The following is a 22,504-nucleotide window of genomic DNA, read 5'->3' as shown; positions in this document are numbered from 1 at the left end:
GCAGAAAGCTAGCCCTATGTCTCTCTTCTGCCCCCTGCCCCCTGCCCCCTGCAGCGCCTGGCAAGTTACTTAGCACACCCTGGATCCAGCAGACAAGGGTCCCTCTCAGGCACTCTCTCTCTCAAGGTGGCGGGGAGCTTGGGCTGAGTAGGCTGCTCAGGTTCTGGGCTGTAGTCCCCAGGGGTGCAAGGAAGTCCCTGAGAGCAGGAGCTTCACCCACGGGAGGGGTGGGGAGACACGGACTGCCTTTCCACAACCTGTGGGCTTCTGGGAGCCCAGGGGCTGAGGATAAACAGGTCTCTGGCTTTGAGAACTGCTGAAGGCTCCTTGTAACCCTGGGGAGCCGTAAAGAGACAGACTCAGGGACTGAGACAGAGATGCCTGTCCAGAAGGCCAGCAGACCAGAGCAGCCGGGGTTGCCAGGGAATCGGAAAGGGGCTGGTTACCCAGAGACACCAGCTGGCAGACAGACAGACAGATAGGCAGGAAAAGTTGGACTCCTGGGGTCGTAGCCTTCCCAGGCTCTCAGGTCCCCTCTCCCTTCTCTCCATCCTCTGCTTCCTGCAGAGCTCATGGTCTCTGTCCCTGATGTGGCCTCTGGGTTTCTCTCAGTCCATTGGTCACCTGTGGGGCAGTGAGTAGGAACCTGGAAGATGAGGTACTTGGATAAGTCCCAAGCACGGAGCCTGCAGACAGTTAACGCGTGTGGCTGTTTGTGGGGGAAGGGCAGTAACATTTGTTTCTAAGCCATAGGCTTGTGACTAAAGACCTGAGTTCAAGTCCTGACTCAGCCACTCACTCACTGGTGGGGATGGAGGGGTCCCCCGAGAGCATCAGTGGGGGGATCAGGGAAGGCAGTTGAGGCAGCCAGTTCACGCGGTGGCCCCTCAGAGCAGGGCACATGGCTTCCGACTCTCTCCAAGCACCTGCTACATTCTCACTGCCCAGGGGAAAGCCTTGCTTTGGTGACTTGGTGCCCATCCAGGGCCTTCTCCTGCCTCATGGGCTTTTTGTGGGTACAGCCGTCTTGGGTCTGTAGCCCAAAGACCAACCCCAAGGTGAGGATTCGGGCACACATGATGTGTTTGGGAAGTGCTCCCGGGGAGACTGGTGAGGGGATGGGAGAGGAACAGGGTGCGGAAGAGCAGGACCAAGAACACTGTGATCTCAGGCAACCCCTCCCCACCCCACCCCACCCCCGCCAAGAGGGCAGCTTCAAACTGACCCCACAGGGGACTCTGCAGGGTGACTTCCACCTGGGAATTTTCCCAACTGGGGCCCGGGAGCTTTCATATACCTGTATTGGTGGAGCGTGTTAATTCCCAAGCACTTAGACTCTCCGTGGTGTGGACAACCCGCTAGTCCTCCAAAGGAGAGCCCCAGGGGTTCTGGCTCTTGAGGGCATACCGAAGTGGGACTAGGTGCTCAGAAGTGCTCAGAAGGGATCCAGAGGGTTGCCCACCAATACAAGACCTTCTTTGGTCCTGCCCCACGAATACTTCCTGTGAAAAAGCCTCTGAGGGCAACCTCTGCGGGTGGCAGGCAGGAAGAGCTCCCCAGATGCTCAGGGAAGATCCAGAAGTTCCGAGGGACTTCTGGCTCATGATCTAGGTGCCAGGTCCTGTTGCGCAGGGGGCCTTGGTACATGTGGCCTGAAGGCCACATAAAGTCACCATCTGACCTAGCTACTGCCCCAACTGAAAAAGTCTCCCTCTCAAAGGCAGGGTAGGCCAGGGTTCAAGAGCCCAAGAGTGTCACAAAATCTGGCACTCCATTTACCAGGGGTGTGTGTTTGGGCAAGTTATTTTACGTCTCTGAGCCTCAGCTTTCTCAGCAGTAGAGTGGGGATAATTATAACAATTGAGGGCATTTACAGTGAGTCAGACATGATGTGAAGCTGGTCTTAGACTGCTGGGTTTCCCAGATCCTTGTATCTCATTTTTCACAGTGAGGCCTGTACAACCTTACCAACCAAACACCAGTCTCGAATTCCATTCATGTTACCAATATTAAAAAAAAAAAAAAAAAGACACTACTCCCAACAATCCTCGGGCTAATAAACACATTCTTGATATTGATTTTGATAACAGTATTTGAATATGCAGATTCCTGGTGGGGATAATTCATATATTACTTAACCACTCCTGTCAGGGGCACCATGTCCAAATGCAAGGTTGTACACTACACAGCTGCAGGAAGTAACACACAAAACCACAATACAAATGGCACCCCCTGGAACTTTCCAAGTGCTCTCCTTGTTCAGCCTGCTTCCTGCAGCCTTGAACCCAACAGCGTGGATTCCTGATTTAGATCATTCTGGTGTTAACCTCCACCTCACGCCATGATTAAGAGTGAAGCACTTTTAAGGTAATCACACAAGCAATAAAGCAAGCACTCCCCCCCCCCATACCTGGGGGGCTTCCCTGATAGCTCAGCTGGTAAAGAATCTGCCTGCAGTGAGGAAGACCTGGATTTGATCCCTGGCTTGGGAAGACCCCTGGAGGAGGAAAAGGCTACCCACTCCAGTATTCTGGCCTGAAGAATTCCATGGACTGTCTAGTCCATGTGGTCACAAAGAGTTGGACACGACTGAGTGACTTTCACTTTCACTTCACTCACCCCCCGCCCCATACCTGGCACACACTAACTCAGTAAACCCGATTACTCTTTTGGTTTCTGCCCAAGCAACAGCAACTAGAGCCAACTGTGGCTTTCAGTGTCCCAGTTCTAGCTTTGCAGACCCTCCTGGGAGACCCCAGCAGGCTAGGAATTCCCACCCTGGCCCCCTGCTCCCACCCACCGAGCCTCCGCTCCCATTGAGAGGGCCCTTCAAAAGCCAGTCACTTCCCCTAGGGAGATAAAAGGTTGGATCGCGATGTCCCTTCTCTTCTCAGGGTTCAAAGCTACCGCCAGCCCCCACGTGGCCGGCTTGATTTGTTTCTTATCTTTAATTTTTTTTTTTTTTAATCGAGCAGATCCCCTCCGGTTACTTTTTCCACAGCATCTTACAGCATCTTTGGAGCGGGCAACAAAAGCATTCTTTTTGGAGCCAGCGGGGGGCCAGGGCAGAGCCACTTCAAAGGGAATGCAAAGCGGCAGTGATGTCCTCATCATTGTCCTCCCCTGCGTGTCTGCCCCCCATTGTCCTGAGGCCGCCCTGAATAGGCAGGCACAAAGGCCACCGTTCAAAGTGGGCACCACATGCTCCATCAGAAGGCCAGCCTTTGCCTCCGCTCTGCTTCCTTCATCTCACACACACAGGTTTCCCGCCCGGGGAGGGGAACTGGCCTTGAAGTGGGCTTTTTTCTTCTCTCTCTCTCTCTCTCTCTGTCTCTCCCTCTCTCTTCCTCTCTCTCCTCCTGAGCCAAAACTTACGATTGTATTTTGAGATAGCCCCCGATTGGCAGTCTTTCCCTCTTTCTTTTTCTACAGAACAAGGACGATTCACCACAGGCTGCAGATCAGCTGTAGGAGCGCTGGGGCTTTCTTGTGAGGTGGGGGCCTCGGTGGGACCTGCTTTCCCCCCTGAGAGGGAGGGAGGGGGGCAAATCCCACTCCTGGCACCGGGGGATCTGAGGCCTGCTGAGCTCAATGGAAATTTAGAAACAGATGTTCCAACCTCAATTTTCTAGAAGAGGAAACAGGGCCAAAGATGGGAAGAAACTTGTCTCTTTCTGTGGTGGCTCAGATGGTAAAGAATCTGCCTCCAATGCAAGTGACCTGGGTTCAGTCTCCAGGTTGGGAAGATTCTCTGGAGAAGGGAATGGCTACCCACTCCAGAACTCTTGCCTGGAGAATCCGATGGACAGAGGAGCCTGGCGAGCTACAGTCACTCCATGGAGTCGCAAAGAGTCAGACTCGAAATGAGAATTTTTCACTTTACTTTTTACAAGAAGAAAAAAGAGGCTCAGAGAGGTTAGACGACTTGTTCGGAGTCACACAGCTGATTAGTGGCAGAGTTGGGGTTTGATTCTGCCAAACTTGATGGGACATTGAACAACATTTGTCCCACGATCCATGGTTCTCTTCACAGGCACGCTGCGTGCTGTGCAGTGTCTCAGGGTGGTGGCTGGGATCAGGTCCTTTGGGAGATGTGTGTTCTAAGTCCGACTCATTGAAAGAGCATGGATTCTAACCCGCCAGACTCCTCTGTCCATAGGATTTCCCAGGCAAGGATACTGGAGTGGGTTGCCATTTCCTCCTCCAAGGGAATCTTCCCGACCCAGGGATCGAACTAGGGGAGTTTCCTCCCAGGGTGGGTAGGAGAAGGCAGGGAGGGGATTATGGATGACAGCAAGAGCAGTGGCCAAGCAGACCTGGCCTCGGGTGTAGGTTTGGTATCTATTCCAGAAAGATACATGAACCTGGGCCAACTCCAGGAGATAGTAAAGGACGGGGAGGCCTGGCATGCTGCAGTCCATGGGGTCTCAAAGAGTCAGTCACAACTTAGCAACAGATAGAACCAGTCCTATGGCAGAAATGGCCCAGGGTTGAGAGGAAGCCTGCAGGCTGCCCAGGGTGCTGGGCCAGCCTCTGTAGGCCTGGACCCTGGGCCTAGCTTATCTCACTGACTTGCTGTGTGACAAGGGGTGGGGGAATCCCCCTCTGAGGCTCGGCTGCCTTCACCTGTGGAATGAAGGGGGTGATTTATTTGGGCAGGAGACTTGCTCCTGTGCTCCAGAAAGGTGGGGCTGAGGGTGGTAGAGGTCCTGCTCAGGGGGCAGGGCTCTCCGCTGCAACCAGTGCAGCCCCTCCCAGCTGGCACAGATTGGGCCCCCCCATTTAAGGCTGCCTTGGAACATGGTAAGGCGGCTTTTAAAGACCGCGTTCACATTTCCCTGGTGATCCAGTGATTGGGAATCTGCAGGGGACATGGGTTCGATTCCTGGTCTGGGAAGATTCCACGTGCTGCAGGGCGACTAAGCCCGTGTGCCACAACTCCTGAGACCACGTGCCACACCTCCTGGAGCCTGCAACCCCTGGAAATCACGCTCCGCAACGAGAGAAGCCGCTGCAATGAGAAGCCAGAGCACCGCCGCTGGAGAAAGCCCAGGCACAGCAGTGAAGACCCAGAGCAGCCAAAAGTAAATTAATTAATTTTAAAAACCTAGCTCAGAAAACTGCCACAAACTTGACTGAACATGAAGGTGAGTATTATTTACTTAGTCATGTCTGACTCTTTGGAACCCCATGGACTGTAGCCCATCAGGCTCCGTTCATGGAATTCTCTAGGCAAGAATACTGGAGTGGGTTGCCATGCCCTTCTCCAGAGGATCTTCCCGGCCCAGGGATCGAACTGGGGTCTCCTGCTTTGCAGGCAGATTCTTAACCATATGAGCCACAAAGTGCCAAAATTTGGTGAAGATGAACAAGAGGAGCTGGTGGGGCGACAGACAGAAAAGACCTTTCAGGGAATTCTGAGTGACAGAGGTTTACCCAGAGCTGGAAAGATCCCAGGGTGCAGATCCAAGCTTCAAGAGCCTTCAGTGGGTTTAGCTGATAGCTGATACCTCTCTCCCTTTCTGTTGTGGGTATGCACACACACACACACACACATACACACACACACACATGGCCTAAAGCAATCCCTAAGCTGCCCATCAGTCCCAGAACCCACTTACATCCCACCTGCCTATGGTTGGAACCCACAGAAAGAGCTTCTTTCAGAGATGGACAAGCCCATAGTTGGCATAAACCAACTATGTTTCTCTGGAACTTTTACCAAGTTCTGCAGACCAAAAAAAATCAATAAAAATATTAAAAGCACCTAATGTTTACTGAGCCCTTCCAGTGTGCCTAGCATTATACTAGACAACATCTACCTACCATTTCACCCCCGTATCAACCCTAGGAGATGCAGACAGCTATTGTGGCCATGACCCAGATGAGGAAACAGTGATTACCATCACTCTGCCTGGGTCTGGTCACACCCGGGCAGCCTTACCCACTCTCTGGACTCTAACCACTGCACATTATGCCATTTGGGCCTGGCCAGCTTCCTGAAGGAGACAGGACACCGCTAATGAATGTGATAGGTGCACAGAAAGAAACCAGCTTCCCTGGTGGCTCAAATGATAATCTGTCTGCAAGGCCGGAGACCTAGGTTCAGTCCCTGGGTTGGAAAGATCCCCTGGAGAAGGGAATCACAACCCACTCCAATATTCTTGCCTGAAAAATCCTGTGGACAAAGGAGCCTGACAGGCTGCAGTCCATGGGGTCGAAAAGAGTTTGACACGACTGAGCGACTCACACAGCAACAGAAAGAAATTGAGCCTTAAAATGAGCTTCTCTTACTTTTGCTCCATGGCCTCCAGACCATAGCTTCCCTGGTGGCTCAGCTGTAAAGAATCCACCTGCCAATGCAGGAGACATGGGTTCGATCTCCTGATTATGGGGGTCAGTCCTGATGGGAATTCTATCTCAGTGTTAAGACACACAACTCTGCTTAATCTCATTCCCCAAGACACATCGGCCTAATGAAATTTTCTCTTTCAATAAATTAACATGTTGAGGAAACAGCTGAGTGTAAACAGAGTTGTAGCGTCTTGTGTTTAGACGCCATTGACTTTCAAATCAGCTTGCTTCTCCAGCCCGCCTGGCAGAAACGGAGTCAAAATGCAAATGTAGCATAAACGACTCTATAATAAATGCTCATTCAACATTTATTCTTTCTCAAATCATCTCTTAAAGCCCTTTCATGCTAATGTCTAGGAGATGTGACATTAGAAAAATTGCTTTGACATGCTAAGGGGCTCCAAGATTAACAAAAAAAGAAAGGACAAGATAAAGCTTTCGGAAGACCTATTTCAGAGGAATTATTCCTGCCTTTGAAAGTGTTCCAAGGTTGCTGCACATTTCAGCTTGTTGGCATACATGTAAATGAAGTGCTACAAAAGTCCTCGGCTAAATTCCACTTGAATGAAAGCTCCCTGCCGCCGGCACAGCGACAGGGAGGGCAGCCAGGCTTCAGGATGAACTCTGAAGGCAGCTGGAGCGGGCTTGCTTCTCCTGAGGGCAGAATGAAGGCAGGCTCCAGCCCAAGCCGTGGATAAAAATGTCAGGCTCCAGCACAGTTGGTGTAGCCAGTTCCTGAGTCCCGCATTGAGGAAGCAACATCTGCAACTTTTATCAACCAAATAACCCAACTCACCAGCCCTGCCTCTCACTTGTGTCCCTTGAGCGAGTTCTCTAACCCATCTGGGCCACTCTCAATCGGAGATAACAAGAGAACCCACTTAGCGAGGAGGCCGTGACATAACTCACCCAGAGTGCTCTGTGAAGTGGCTGACACTTAGTAAGCGCTCAAGAAATTGTTTGTGGTTGATGTCATTACTCTGACTTGCTCCCCTAAAGCCCTGCTGAAGTACAGGCTGGAGGCAGGAGAAGGAAAAGAGCCAAGGAGAAGAAGTAGGCATGTCACCGATGACATCACCAAGACCCAGAGAGGCTCAGTGACTGTTCCAGGGTCCCCCAGAGGGATGGGGTCACAGCCAAGACTGCCATATGGTGCGTCTGGCTGTCCCTCTCCCCACGCCCAGCTCAGGCTTCTCCTGCCCTAGCAGCCCTCGCACTTGGTGAATTTCATCTCGTAGAGTCACCGAGTCTTCTCTGCAGTTCCCTCAAGGTGTAGCCTTTGAATTAAGGGCCCATCTGACATTTCTGGACATCACAGTTCAGAGCAAGTTGGATGTGCTGCGATCCTCATTCTTTGCCTGCGCTGGGTCTTAGTTGTGGCTTTGTTGCTTCATGCTGATGTTTCAGTGTGGTGCACGGACTCTCTGGCAGACTCTCTAATTTCGGTCCTCAGGTTTAGTTGCTCCACGGCATGCGGGATCTTAGTTCTGTGACCTGGGATCAAACCTGCATCCCCTACATTGCAAAGCGGGTTCTTAACCACTGGACTGCCAGGGAAGTCTCACGAACATCACTCTTAATTATGAGGATGTCTTAGAGTTTCCTGGAGTGGAAGGGAGAGAATTTTCTCCGAGCATCTGCTTTAGGCTGAATGGTGTCCCCACAAATTTGTATGTTGAAGTCTTATAACCCCCAGGACCCCAGAATGTGCCTGTCTTTGGAGACAGGGCCTTTAAAAAGGTGATTAAGTGAAAAAACAAGGTCATTAGGTGGGCTCTAATCCATATTATGGTGTTCTCATCAGTTCATTTCAGTTCAGTTCAGTCACTCAGTTGTGTCCAACTCTGCGACCCCATGAATAGCAGCATGCCAGACCTCCCTGTCCATCACCAACTCCTAGAGTTTACTCAAACTCATGTCCATCAAGTCAGTGATGCTATCCAGCCGTCTCATCCTCTGTCGTCCCCTTCTCCTCCTGCCCCTAATCCCTCCCAGCATCAGGGTCTTTTCCAAAGAGTCAACTCTTCACATGAGGTGTCCAAAATATTGGAGTTTCAGCCTCAGCATCAGTCCTTCCAATGAACACCCCGGACTGATCTCCTTTAGAATGAACTAGTTGGATCTCCTTGCAGTCCAAGGGACTCTCAAGAGTCTTCTCCAACACCACAGTTCAAAAGCATCCATTCTTTGGCACTCAGCTTTCTTCACAGTCCAACTCTCACATCCATACATGACCACTGGTAAAACCATAGCCTTGACTAGACGGAGCTTTGTTGGCAAAGTAACGTCTCTGCTTTTGAATGTGCTATCTAGGTTGGTCATAACTTTCCTTCCAAGGAGTAAGTGTCTTTTAATTTCATGGCTGCAATCACCATCTGCAGTGATTTTGGAGCCCTGAAAAATGTTCTCATAAGAGAGGGATATTTGGACACAAACAGATGGAAGACTTGTGAAGACGTAGGGAAAGGCAGCCATCTGCAAGCCAAGGAGAGAAGCCTCGGAAGAAACCAGCCATGCTGATCTCGGACTTCTAGCCTTCAGAACTCTGAAAGATAAAGTTCTGCTGTTTAAGCGTCCAGTCCATGGTCCTTTGTGGCAGCCCTAGTGGACTTGTACAGCATGTTTGAAACACATTGTATCTTTAAAGATGGCAATAGCCAAGCGACATTGACACCACTCTCATTTAAATATTTCTACATTATTACAGGTAGACAAACCGCTCTAATCATCCTAAAATGTCAGTGGCTTATCACCAAAATATATTTATTTCCTACTCAGCAGGTAGCCCATGGAACCATCTGGGGGTGGGGTCCCCTCCGGGCAGCACTGCTCCCCTGGTGATAGAGGTCAGGTCTCTCCTGTCTTTAGAGGCAGATAGAAAAAGATGAGGAAGGATCGTGCCTGGGAGGCTTTAGGGAGAAGCTTGGGGTGGGGGCATCACCTCAGCCACACACATTTGCTGGAGCTTAGTCCCATGGGTGCTCCTAACCATCCAGGAGGCAGGGAAGCGTAGGTGAGCTGAGTCCCCCAGGAGGAAAAAGGGAACCATTTAGAATAGCTAGCAAGTATGCTATGGCCAAACAGATTTAGAGAGATTAAGTGACCTGTCAGAAGAAGCAGAGCAAGTTGGCTATGGAGTGAGCCCAGGACCTGTTGATTGGAGACCTCGTGACCTTCACCACCATCATCCTCATATCCTCAGCAGCCACGACAGCCTTTTATTGTACACGTACTATGTCAGATGCTGTTCTGGGCACTGAGACTCAGAGCTGTGTAAGACTCAAGCACACTGTCTCTTTGGGAAAGCGAGCTACATGCTGGGAAAGAAAACACCAACCAGACCCACCCCTGGTTAGGACAAAGTGGGCACTGTAGATAGCCAAGCTCCCGGAAGCCCCTGATCCGTGCAGGAACAGGACTCTAGCGGATGGAGAGGATCGGTTGTGCATTCCAGAGAGGGAAAGTGGTGTAGGGGCGCAGAAGTCTCAGCGTCCCCTTTGAAGAGGCTTTGTGGGGTGAGTGTGAGGCTGGCAAGATGGGAGGTGCCAGGTGGCCAGGGCCTCGAAGTTCAGGGCTAAGTTGCGTGGAGCAGTGGAGAACTTTAGGGCAGGTGTGTAGAACATGCTGTCACCTCCCTTCCCGTAACTCTGGGTCTGTCCAACTGCCAGCACCCACATCTCTTTGCCTGAAGGTTTTTTCTAGTGGCCAGACCCCCACACGTCCACTCCACTCACAGGAGAAAACTACCACCCCAGAACAAGCTCTCGAGCTCTGTCCAAGGGGAGTTAGTGTATCAATATCCCAGCTGCCTCATACAAGGGGAGGTGGGGTAACCCAGAGGCAAGTTCTACACTAGCTCCCACAGCACCCCAGCAAGGTGCACCCCAGCTGTCCTCAGAGGTAGCAAGCTTGAGAACCACACTACGCGGTCGCCTTCCCTTTCTCAACTCACTATCCCTTTGCTGTTGTTCCCTGGACTCATCTTCCAGATAAACATTTTTTTAATTTCTTTTTAATTGGAGGGTAATTACTTTACAATATTATGTTGGTTTCTGCCATATATCAGCATGAATCGGCCATAGGTATACACCAGATAAACTCTGGGCAGCCAGACTTACAGAGGTATCACATGATTCTATCACAACCACAGTAGAAATTGCCAGCAGTACCTTGTGGCTTAGACAGTAAATAATCTGCATACAATGATGGAGACCGAGGTTCGATCCCTGGGTTGGAAAGATCCCCTGTAAAAGGGAATGGCTACCCACTCCAGTATTCTTGCCTGGAGAATTCCATGGACAGAGGTGTCTGGAGGGCTATAGTCCATGGGGTTGCAAAGAATCAGACACAACTGAGTGACTAACACTACCCAGCAGGTGACAATCTACCAGCCTCATCCCTCATCACAGGAGCCCAATGTGGCTGCACACGTGTGATGAGGGGAGGGTACCCTGGGGCTTTTAAAATACTAATAAGCCCAGAGTTTTATTGATGCAGCAGGCCCTTTACAATGAACCCAATAGATCCTGCCTTCTCTGGGATGATGGGATGCCTGTACAAACTCCCAGGGGGTTCCCACTTCAAAAAAAAAAGAAAAGCAAGCTCTCTCTTTTATTTACCCCAACCCTTGAATCAGCACCTGCCCAAGTCACCCCTCCTCCATCTTAAATAGGTAGTGCACACAGGTATACCTGACCAGCACTGGCCAGCCACTCCAAACGATAGTCACAAAGGGACCCTGGGACCTGCCCAGCCCCTTGCCAGTCTGCTCAGAGCTACCTGTGCCCAGCTTTCCCAGAGAAAGTCACCATGACTTAGCAACTCTGAGGGGCATCCGGCCTGAACCTGTCATCTATCCAGTAGCTTCTCGAGGCCCAGGGATCGACCAAGTCCATAGCCTTCTCTCCTCACCCTCTGGACCCCTGGAGCACCTTGAGGCTCATCTTACCTCTCTCCCGCAAGACTTTCCAGAGATTCAAGTGTGCACCAGCACACACTTCATGTGCAAAATCTTAGATCCGTCAAGAGTCCCACCTGGGAAAGACCTCTTGAGCCAACCTCACAAGTGCACCCCAGCCGAACTTTCATTATCCTTGGCTCTCAGTCACCTTGAGCTGGCCCAGCCTGAGACAGTCACTCTCCCCGGATGGAGCCAGCTCTCCTCTGGGCTTGAGGTGGGTGGTGACATAAAAAAGGGTCAGAGGCTCCCTCTTGGGACAGTTGGCTATGGGCTGGGTCGGGGGGACCATGAGCAGGTATAGTTTCCAGGGGTCTGCCTCCCCCATCCCCACACAGACACTGTGACATCCAAAACAGATCAAAAATTGTCAAAAGCATATAGAATCAGCTAGTAAACTGTGAAAACCATGCCAGTTTTGTTTTACAGTGGGAAAATTGCAAGTGGCTTATCAAGAGGGGAAATAACATTTTTTACTTTAAAAAAAATTAGCTATGTGCCCAGGAGTGGTTGGATGGATTCCCTAGTATCCCAGGATCAGGCAATATGACAGAGCTGTCTCGCCTTGGGACTGAGAGTGAATGGGCCATGTTAATGGCTCATTAAAACCCCCATCCTGTAATTTGTTTTCATTCTGTTACATCTGTTGTCTTAGGCAGGGCTTTCCAGAAGCAGACCCTAAGACTGGGATTTGAAACGCAGAGTTCATCTGGGAGGGAATTCCAGGAAGCACCAGGGAGGGTGTGAGGATGGGACACAGAGAAGGGGAGGAAGCTGTAATGAGCAGATCGTCTTTACGGCAACTGGGGCTCACTCCCTCTGGGGACTGCAGAGAGATCACCCCAGGCACCCCATCAGAGGGGTGAGAAACTCAGTCACTGGCTGCACTCTGATTCCAGCGATGCTGACTGCCCCGCACTTCCATGGGGTAAACCCCAGCAGCCAGAGGAAGCGTCCAGAAAGGGTCACAGAGGACGACACAGGTCGGCCTGAACAGGAACAGTATGGGGGGATTCTGAGCCAAGCTCCACCACACCCATCACACCTGTGGTGACAAGCTCGCTACTGGCTCCCCCAGCCCTGTCTCTGCTGCCAGCATCCCCAACACATGGAACATGTGTCCAAACTTCTTACTACTAACCCGTGAAAACTGAGGCTGCCCTATGGAATAAAAGCTATATTCTGCAGTTAGGCTTGGTGGGAGTTGGTAGGAATGGGACAAAGAATTCTGCACTGAGTCAGAAGTAACCTAAGAGATGAGAATCAGACCAAACCATGTGGGCCCCTCAGGCAGGCCAAGAAAAAGTAAATATCTATCTCCTCTTGCTTAGCAGAGAAGCCACTCTGCGTCAGTCACCCTCAGCCCCTCTCTCCTTGGCCATTCCTCTAAGCAATTCCACTCTGGCCCCAAACTTGCACCTCTGTTCAGCCAAACAAAATCCTAAAGTTAAGAGGACTAGAATGCAATTTGGGGACCATCACTCGTGACTCACTTGGGCATCTCAGGACCTATACTCCAACCCTTAACTGCCTTATCAAAGAATTTCTTCCAGCCATATTCAGTACACTCTCAGATGCCGAGGCCTCCCAAATACAACTTTTCCCAGCTTGCTTCATTCCCAGTGACTCCCCTCCCCACCCTCTGTTATGTACCCAAGCCCTGTTAGGAATCATCTCGTTTTCCTCACTTTATAATATAGGAAACAGAGACCCAGAGAGGTTAAGTAACTTGTCCAAGGCCACACAGCTTGTTAGAGGCAGGCCAAGCCTCCCAGCTCTCCTCTCAGTACTTCTATCGAAGAACCCGTTCACTGCCCTACATCTGGCTGAGTATGGCCAGCGCATCCCTCATCAGAGCATTCATCATCCAGCGCCCCAGAGCCAGTTGTTGGGAGCTCTAGTTGAAGGAGAGCAAAACTGGGTATCTGATTCTGAGGCTGGGGCCCACAGGGCCAAGCCTGAGCACTTCCGCCCATCACACCACCAACCCCACTAATACATATTTTATGGAACTGTTCTCCCTTCCTTGCAAACGATGTCATTAATCTGCTCCCTGGCTGTGTGGAATAACATCCCTCAAGAACAGACCGCTTTCTGAATATTTTATCATTTCTCATTCCTTCTCTCCAAACTAATATATATTTACACAGCCTACCTCCTGCAGGAGAACTGTATTGTTTTCTCTCAGCGCCCAAGAACTTAGACACAGAATTGTGCATAAGTAGAAAAATATATGCCTTGCTCTTGATGTTGAAAGCGAGAACCAATCATTTATCAAGCTGTGAGGGAAGCTGAGAGGAAGATTTGCATATGGTAGAGAGAGAGAGAAAAAAAAAAGGAATAAAACAGACCCCACCCTGCAGAGGGACCAAATGAAAAGGGGGCAAGCATCTTTTCTCTAACAGGGAACCTCAGAGTCTCTCTGCCATCCTTCCCACATCCGGCAAATCTCAGCAGTGGGGAGAGCAAAGAGCTATTTTGTCAGCAAGGTCAAAAACTTCCTACTTGGAGATCTAAACCGAGGAAACCAAAGTTCTTGCAAAGTTTTACGGTGCCATTTTTAACAGCATGGAATATTTATTATAAGAAGTATTCTAACATTTGTGTGGCCCTTCTGTTTCCTTGTTTGCTATTCCCTTTTGATTAAAAAAAAAAAAATGGTTAGTGAGATGGAAAGGTAAAGACGGTGGCTCCTATTTACAAATGAGGGCAGACCGACCTGCACACCCTGGTGTGCAGGTAAAAGGGTTAAGGGAAAAAAGAAAAGTTATTTAACAGTTTGTTCCAAAGGCTCTCTTAAAGATAAAATTTTGTATAAGAAAATGTCTTGCTGGGGTAGTTTGTGTGCAAAGGTGGGACCTTGCCATGCATGCCCAGAAGACAATGATGAATTCAGTTGTTCTGCACAAGGGTTTAGAAGGGATTATAGGTAAGCTGGAGAAAAAGTGGGGCTTATGGCAGAAGCCCAGATAGAGTGAAAAACTTCCGTAGGAGCCATAGCTAAGGGGCTTTTCCAGAGAAGGATAATTAATATTGATTGTAACTTGTCAATTTCTGTAATTCACCATTCCTCCTCCTGAAACTGCCAACCCTCCAAGTTGGCTATGCAAAGGAGTGACATGTGAGCGGCTCTGGGGGGGAACATGGGGTCCACTTTGGGGCTAGTACAAGGCCAAGAAAAGAAACAGTCATGGGGGAGAGAGGCAAGTGAGGGGAGAGGTCAGGGAGCAGGGAGTCAGGACCAGAAGTGACAGCACACGCAGACACCTAAGGATTTGCAGGAATCTCAGGAGGGTGCGGTGGCCCACCCACCCCACTCCCCAACCCCAAGATGTGAACACAGGGTGGGAGTCTATGTTCTGTCCATCTTATAAATGGGGTGCCCTCTGCTGACATGTGGGTTACATGAAAATGAATAAAGCAGTCTTGGCTTGAAAGAGCTTACAGAGTACAGTTTAAAGCCAGTGGCAGGGTTTCCCTGATGGCTCTGTGGTAAAGAACCACCTGCTAATGCAGGAGACCTGTGTTCAATCCCTGGTCCCTTGGACTGCAAGGAGATCCAACCAGTCCATCCTAAAGGAAATCAGTCCTGAATGTTCGTTGGAAGGACTGATGCTGAAGCTGAAACTCCAATACTTTGGTCAGCGAAGAGCTGACTCATTTGGAAAGACCCTGATGCTGGGGAAGATTGAAGGCAAGAGGAGAAGGGGATGACAGAGGATGAGATAGTTGGATGGCATTACCAACTCAATGGACATGAGTTTGAGTAAACTCCGGGAGTTGGTGATGGACAGGGAGGCCTAGTGTGCTGCAGTCCATGGGGTCACAAAGAGTTGGACACGACTGAGTGACTGAACTGAACTGAACTGAACCGGGAAGACCCCAAGTGCAAGGAGGCAACTAAGACCGTGTGCCACAACTACCAAGCCGGTGCTCCAGAGCCCAGGGACCCAGAGCTACTGAACCCGAGCACCCTAGATCCCGTGTGCCGCAACAAAAGAATGAGAAGCCTGAGCACCACAACTGCAGAGTAGTCAATCCCTGCTTGCTGCAACTAGACAAAAGCCCTTGCATCAACAAAGACCCAACACAGTCAAGGAATAAACAAAGTTATTTTTAAAGCAAAACAGAAGCATGTGCAAGGACAGGGCATATCATCCACACACGTGAGGGGACTTGGCCAAGGACTCCAGGCAGATAGGAAGCAGAATGAGGATAGCACACTGCCCCCAGACCCCTGAAGAACTTCTTCTGCCCCTACCAGCCTCCCTCCCATCCCAGTTTAGGGGGCCTAGGTCCAATCTTTGCCCTTGAAATTCTTTTATATATAAAGGCTTTTATGAATTGTTATGATCTTAATAATTTTTTTTGTTATCCTGAATATTCATTGGAGGGACTGATGCTGAGGCTGAAGCTCTAATACTTTGGCCACCTGGTGGGAAGAGCTGACTCATTGGAAAAGACCCTGATGCTGGGAAAGATTGAGGGCAGGAGGAGAAGGGGACGACAGAGGATGAGATGGTTGGATGGCATCACCAACTCAATGGACATAAGTCCATTCAGCAAGCTCCAGGAGATGGTGAAGAACAGGGAAGCCTGGCGTGCTGCAGTCCATGGGGTTGCAAAGAGCTGGACACGACTGAACAGCTGACAACAGCAATGACCTCAAAGTGGTCCTGGCCTCCTCTGACCTGCCGTCTTCTCTTCTGTGGCCCTCCTTCTGGCAGCTCTCTCCCAGCACTTGTCTAAGCCACATAGCGGGGTCCTCCTAGTTTGACTCTGGATTTATGGAAGCAGACGACAGCCACAGACCCACCACCAAACAGACGCACAAGCAACACTGCCCAGAGGCAAGCTGTCCTCGTTACTATGGACGCTTGCAAAAGCCGTCACAACAGGTGCCCTTTGTTAAGCATTTATTCTGCACCAGGCTGTAGGTGTCCTCATCTCATCCTCGTGTGGCTTAGTCACCAAGTTGTGTCTACCTCTCTGCAACCCCATGGACTATAGCCCGCCAGGCTCCTCTGTCCGTGGGGTTTCCCAGGCAAGAATATTGGTTGCCAGTCTTCCAACCTCCAGTAGGGTGCCATTTCTTCCTCCAGGGGATCTCCCTGACCCAGGGATAGAGCTTAGTCTCCTGCTTGGCAGGCAGATTCTTTACCACTGAGATACCTCATAGTGAGAATTAAATTGCTTCTGGTAGGTACCATCATTATCCTCATCTTATAAATAAAGAAATGGAAGCTCAGAGAGGTTAACCAGCTGTCCAAAGTCCCTTAACAGGCCAGAGCTGGGATTTATACCCCAATGATCTGACTAGAGATCTCTCACACTCCACAGCAGACTGAACTATAAACACAGTACACATGGGTGGGGCTCACTTGGTCTGAAGTCTTGTCCCTCTACCGGGTCCAGAGCCTCTGTTGCCTCCACAGGGCTCCAGATGGAATGGTTTGTGGGACGTGGGATCTTGTTCCCGGACCAGGGATTGAACCCCTGACCCCCTGCGTTGGGAACACACAGTCTGAGCCACTGGACCACCAGGGAAGTCCCTTGGAAGAACATATGGGGTGAGAGGAGTGGGTCCCAAAAGTTCGGCCGGATCACTGGCTGGATTGGCTTCTGACTTTCCCAAGGCTGAAGTCAGCATGAAGAGGCTGGTGTGTGAAGGAGAAGGAGGGGAAGAAAGAGGAGGAGGAAGAAGCAGGACGATCCGATGAGGAGCGCCACCCCATCCCCAGATGGAGGCCCCCTTCACGCACCATCTGAGCTATCCAGGAGAGGAGGCCGAGGGAGCCCAGGAGGTCTATGATGTCTGGGAGTTTCATGGCCACTTAGGTGGACTGAAAGAGAAAAGAATTTCGTTCCGCCCGCTTATCCCCTAACCTTCTAAACTCGGGATTAGCAGATCAAAGGCACAGCTGAGGGACAACAGTGGCTTTGGAGAATAGTTAGGGCTCCATCCTTCATGATCAAATGAACTTTAGTCATTGATAAATAAATGACGTTGTGAATTCCTCTAATTGGGCATGTGGGTCATGCCTGAGCCACCCCCGCCGGCCCTCCAGGCAGAGTTAATGAGCTAGAGAGGACCTGTAGGGGAGGCAGACGGTGGCCACAAGAAGGGGTTCCAGGGAGCACCCGAGATGCAGTCAGGGGTGCCATGTCTGCCTTCCTCAACAAGCCTGAGAGTTAAGGACTTGTGCTTTGGAGCCAGGAGAGACAGGTTCAAACGCCCAGCACTGCCGCCAACGAGTTAGGTGATCAGGGGCACTGGGAAGGGAGAGTCCGGGGACCTGTCTGCGCCTCCATTTCCTCAGCTGTAAGATGTGGAAATGATCCACTTAACAACCACCTGATACTAAGAGTCACTCAACCCAGAGTCCACACCCCTGAACAGGGTGGGAGACCAGCCCTGGAGGGTGTCTGCAGCAAGCAGGGGTGGGGGAAGGGAGTTAAAACCCCACGTCAGAGCTAAAGCCAGAGCCCCTGCTGCCTGGCTGAGACACTTTGTTACTCTGTGCCCCTGTTTCCTTGTCCATAAATGGGTAAGTGGAGTGACTGCATGTGAGTCGCTGGTGAACATTTGATGATTGTGTGGTCGTGTATGGATGTGAGAGTTGGTCTGTGAAGAAAGCTGAGCACCGAAGAATTGATGCGTTTGAACTGTGGTGCTGGAGAAGACTCTTGAGAGTCCCTTGGACTGCAAGGAGATCCAACCATTCCATTCTAAAGGAGATCAGCCCTGGGTGTTCTTTGGAAGGAATGGTGCTAAAGCTGAAACTCCAGTACTTTGGCCACCTCATGTGAAGAGTTGACTCATTGGAAAAGATTCTGATGCTGGGAGGGATTGGGGGCAGGAGGAGAAGGGGACGACAGAGGATGAGATGGCTGGATGGTATCACAGACTCGATGGACGTGAGTCTGAGTGTACTCCGGGAGTTGGTGATGGACAGGGAGGCCTGGCGTGCTGCGATTCATGGGGTCGCAAAGAGTCGGACACAAGTGAGCGACTGAACTGAACTGAACAGCCTCCATGCTGTTTCCCCAGAGATGCTGATGACCTTGCGCCCATTGATCCCGGATCCCAGTGGGCGATCAGTTCCGTCAGTCGCATTTGACTCTTTGCAACCCCGTGGACTGTAGCCCGCCAGGCTCCTCTGTCCATGGGATTCTAACACTGGAGTGGGTGGCCACGCCTGCCTCCAGAGTATCTTCCCAATCCAGGTATCAAACCCACATGCCTTGCGTCTCCTGCACTGGCAGGCAGGTTCTCTACCACTAGTGCCACCTGGGAAACCCAGATCCTAGCCTTTCTCCATATCTCAGGAATACTATGTCTCCTTTGCCAGAGAGCTTCTGGGTTGGTTTGGCCAATGCGAAGCCCTGCAGAGAGTGAGAGGAGGGAAAAGTCAAGGTCTTTCTCCTCTCATCTCCCCTCCTGTCTCTGTATGCCCTGTGGTGTCTCCAACAGAGATTGTGCTGGGCCTCTGATCCCATCCCCACCAGAATGTCCCCACCCAGATTCTAGCTTGGCCCCAGCTCCCAGCCTCTGGGAAGACCATCTCCTCTCTCTCCTTCTAGCCCTGGGTTGGCAGCAACTTCCTGCCCCTGCGAGGCTCCTGGCTTTCTTGTCTTTCTCTGTTTGGCTTCTCAGCTCTTACATCTCTTGTATAATCAACTCCTTCTGTTGAATTCTTTCTCATTAAAAGACCTGGAGAGGCTTCTGTCTGGTGCAGACCTTGGTCATTCGTGCAGAGATAATTCAGAGCTGCTTTTAGTCAGGCCCTAAACATGAGACATTTCGTGTGTGTGTGTGTGTGTGTAGCAGGCTATTTTAATTAAGGAGGAGCCAAGTGTTATTTAGCCCCAAGTATCAGTGACATTAAAGAGGTAAACACTATACAATTATATTTATAGATGTTATTTATGATAATGTTTCCTATATTCCTCAAGGAGCTGAGTTTGTCTTCTGAAAAGCTTTGACTAATTAGAACTTGAGTCCCCTGCTACTCACCTTTCCATGCATCTTCTGCTAAAAACCCTGACTACTTGCTGCATTTAGTATAAATAGTTTCTTAATGTATCAAGCAATTCTGAAATGTCATTTGAGTCACAGTCATTGCTTGATAGTTACTTGAACAGAGATACTGTGGCCTCAACCAAGACCTATTGAATCATCTATAGTGATGAGGCCCAAGAAACTGTACTTACATCTCCAGCGTTTTTCAGAAGCATTCAGGTTGCAGGCTCAATTGCTCAAGCCTCTAGTTTTTTTCTTTAATTGGAAGATAATTGCTTGCTTCTTGGAAAGAAAGCTCTGACTAAACCTAGACAGGGTATTAAAAAGCAAAGACATCACTTTGCTGACAAAGGTCCATATAGTCATAGCTATGGTTTTTCCAGTAGTCATGTATGGGTGTGAGAGTTGGGTGGTAAAGAAGGCTGAGCACCAAAGGACTGATGCCTTTGAACTATGGTGCTGGAGAAGACTCTTGAGAGTCCCTTGGACTGCAAGGAGATCAAGCCAGTGAATCCTAAAGGAAATCAACCCTGAATATCATTGTAAGGACTGATGCTGAAGTTCCAATACTTTGGTCACCTGATGCAAAGAACTGACTTATTGGAAAAGACCCTGATGCTGGGAAAGAATGAAGGCAGGAGGAGAAGAGGGTGGCCGATGATGAGATGGTTAGACAGCATCACCAACTCAATGGACATGAATCTAAGCAGACTCTAAGAGATGGTGGAGGACACAGGAACCTGGAGGGCTGCAGTCCATGGGGTTGCCAAGAGTCAACAAGGGGACACAACTTAGCAAGTGAACATTAACAATGATAATTGCTTTACAATGTTGCGTTGGTTTCTGCCACACAACAACATGAATCAGCCATAATTATATTTATATCCCATCCCTCTTGAGCCTCCATCCCCCCTCCCACCCCTCTAGGTTGTCCCTAAGCACCAGGCTGGGCTCCCTGGGGAGACTTTTCAAGTGAAGCCCCTATCTCTGACCTAGCTTGTAACTAACCTGTCAAAAGGGGCAGAAGACTCACAGGACCAGCAGAGGGGAATCAGCCGCATCTGGGCACTAAGAACCTTCACATCCCTGACTGGAGCTGGAGTGACTGGTCCTATTGACAGGCAGACAGAGGCGGGGGAGATAAAGTGATGGAATATCATAAGCTGGAATAGAAGGAGCCCCGGAATAGAGTCTGCCGCTGGGGTGTCAAGAGACCTTGAGTAAGGCTCTTCTGTCTCTGGACTTCAGTTTCTCCTTCTGAGAAATGAACAGCAGAAAAGAGGTGATCTCCATGGTTCCTTCTGTTTCCACATTTTGCTGTTGTTCAGTGCTCAGTTGAGTCTGACTCTTTGCAACCCCATGGACTGCAGCAGGCCAGGCTTCCCTATCCTTCACTGCCTCGCGAAGTTTGCTCAAACTCATGTCCGTTGAGTCAATGATGCCATCCAACTATCTTCATCCTCTGTTCCCCCTACTCCTTCTGCCCCCAATCTTTCCCATCATCAGGGTCCTTTCCAATGATGTAGCTCTTCGCTTCAGGTGGCCAAAGTATTGGGGTTTTGCTTTCAGCATCAGTCCTTCCAATGAATATTCAGGGTTGATTTCCTTTAGGACTGACTGGTTTGACCTCCTTGCTGTCCAAGGGACTCTCTTTTGTAGCTTCTGATTATTTATCGAAAGGGAAGAGTGTAGGAAAAACACCTCTGAGCTGTGGGGTTTGACTTCTAACCTAAAGAAGCTCTAGGTCAAGACTCAAAATGTGCAGAGGGCACTCCTTTGGGTCAGGCAGGCTTGAATCTGTGTCCAGCTCTGCTGTAACTCACTATATGACCTCGAGCAAGGCACTCTCCTCTCTGAGCCTCAGTTTCCCCTTAACAAACATAAGGCCCATAGCAGTGCCTAACCAGGGGTTGTGTGGATTTAAAAAGACGATGTGCACAGAAGGACTCCGCACAGAGTAGGTACTCAATAAACGCCAGCCGCGCTACAGCTGAAACTTAGTTGAAAGCAAGGGAGGGTGGGGGACCTGGAAACTTGACAGGAAAAGATGCTAATTACCCAGGATTCAGTGGCAATCCTGAAATAGTTTACCTACTGTCCCAGGTGGAAGCTGGGGGTGATGAAAACGGTACCCCCCTCCCAGCAGTCAGATCACAGTTTGCAGCAGCAGAGCAATTTCAAAAGGCTGGTAAAGGTTACATCCTCTCACACAGAATCTCAGAAACATGCCTGTCCCCCTCCCCTGAGTTGAGCCTTACCAGAGCCAACACCTGAGAAGGGAGGGCCTGAGGTCCCCATGGGAGGTGGTCATGCAGGTGTCGCAATGGCCAGCTCCTTTAGTTTCTGCACAACAGAGAGCCTTGAGGGGCAAGACCCCAGCCGCTCCCTTAGTGGAGGCGTGGCTCAGGCCAGCTCTCCCTGTGCTGGGCACAGTTTGGGTTAACATTGCCGAGGGCCACCCAGGGTCCTAGAATGAGGGGTGGACAGGTGGGTGACCAACCTGCTACTTTCAAGCTCCCAGCTCACTCACACGCTCTGACTTAAAATAATACTTCCCTGGGAGACCTGCTGCTGCTGGCAAGGCCGGACCATGCATAAAACATCGGCTGGTTGGGTTTCCTTCTCTGAATGACTTCATTCAGAGAATGCAGGGGTGAAAGGTTTCTAGGAGGATCACTTGGTTTCCTGGAGGGACTGAGCACCCCAATCCCTGCCTGAGTCCCCAGTCTCCCTGTTCTGTCCCTGGCACCTTGGCCCCCATGGCAGCCCACATAGAGCACTGCCAGGTGGGTGCTGGTCGGAAGCAGTTCCCTTTTCCTAATATTTCCCCCAGGCCTTTCTCTAGACCCTTTAACTGAGCAAGAGGAACTTCCCTGGGTTTGAAACTTCCCATTTCTTCCGCATTCCAACCATGTCTGTGTATTTGCATGTGCCTCATCTGACAGGTTGGAAAAGGCAATGGCACTCCACTCCAGTACTCTCGCCTGGAAACCCCATGGACGGAGGAGCCTGGTAGGCTGCAGTCCATGGGGTCACTAAGAGTTGGGCATGACTGAAGTGACTTAGCAGCAGCAGCAGCAGCATCTGACAGGTAAGAAAATGTGCTCAGAAAGGCTGAATGAGCTGCACACAGACCCACAGCCAGCTGTTTAACTCAGTCATTTACTGCT

This window comes from Budorcas taxicolor, chromosome 18 (assembly GCF_023091745.1).
Source record: "Budorcas taxicolor isolate Tak-1 chromosome 18, Takin1.1, whole genome shotgun sequence".
Taxonomy (NCBI): Eukaryota; Metazoa; Chordata; class Mammalia; order Artiodactyla; family Bovidae; genus Budorcas; species Budorcas taxicolor.
Note: the sequence above shows the minus strand (reverse complement) of the source record.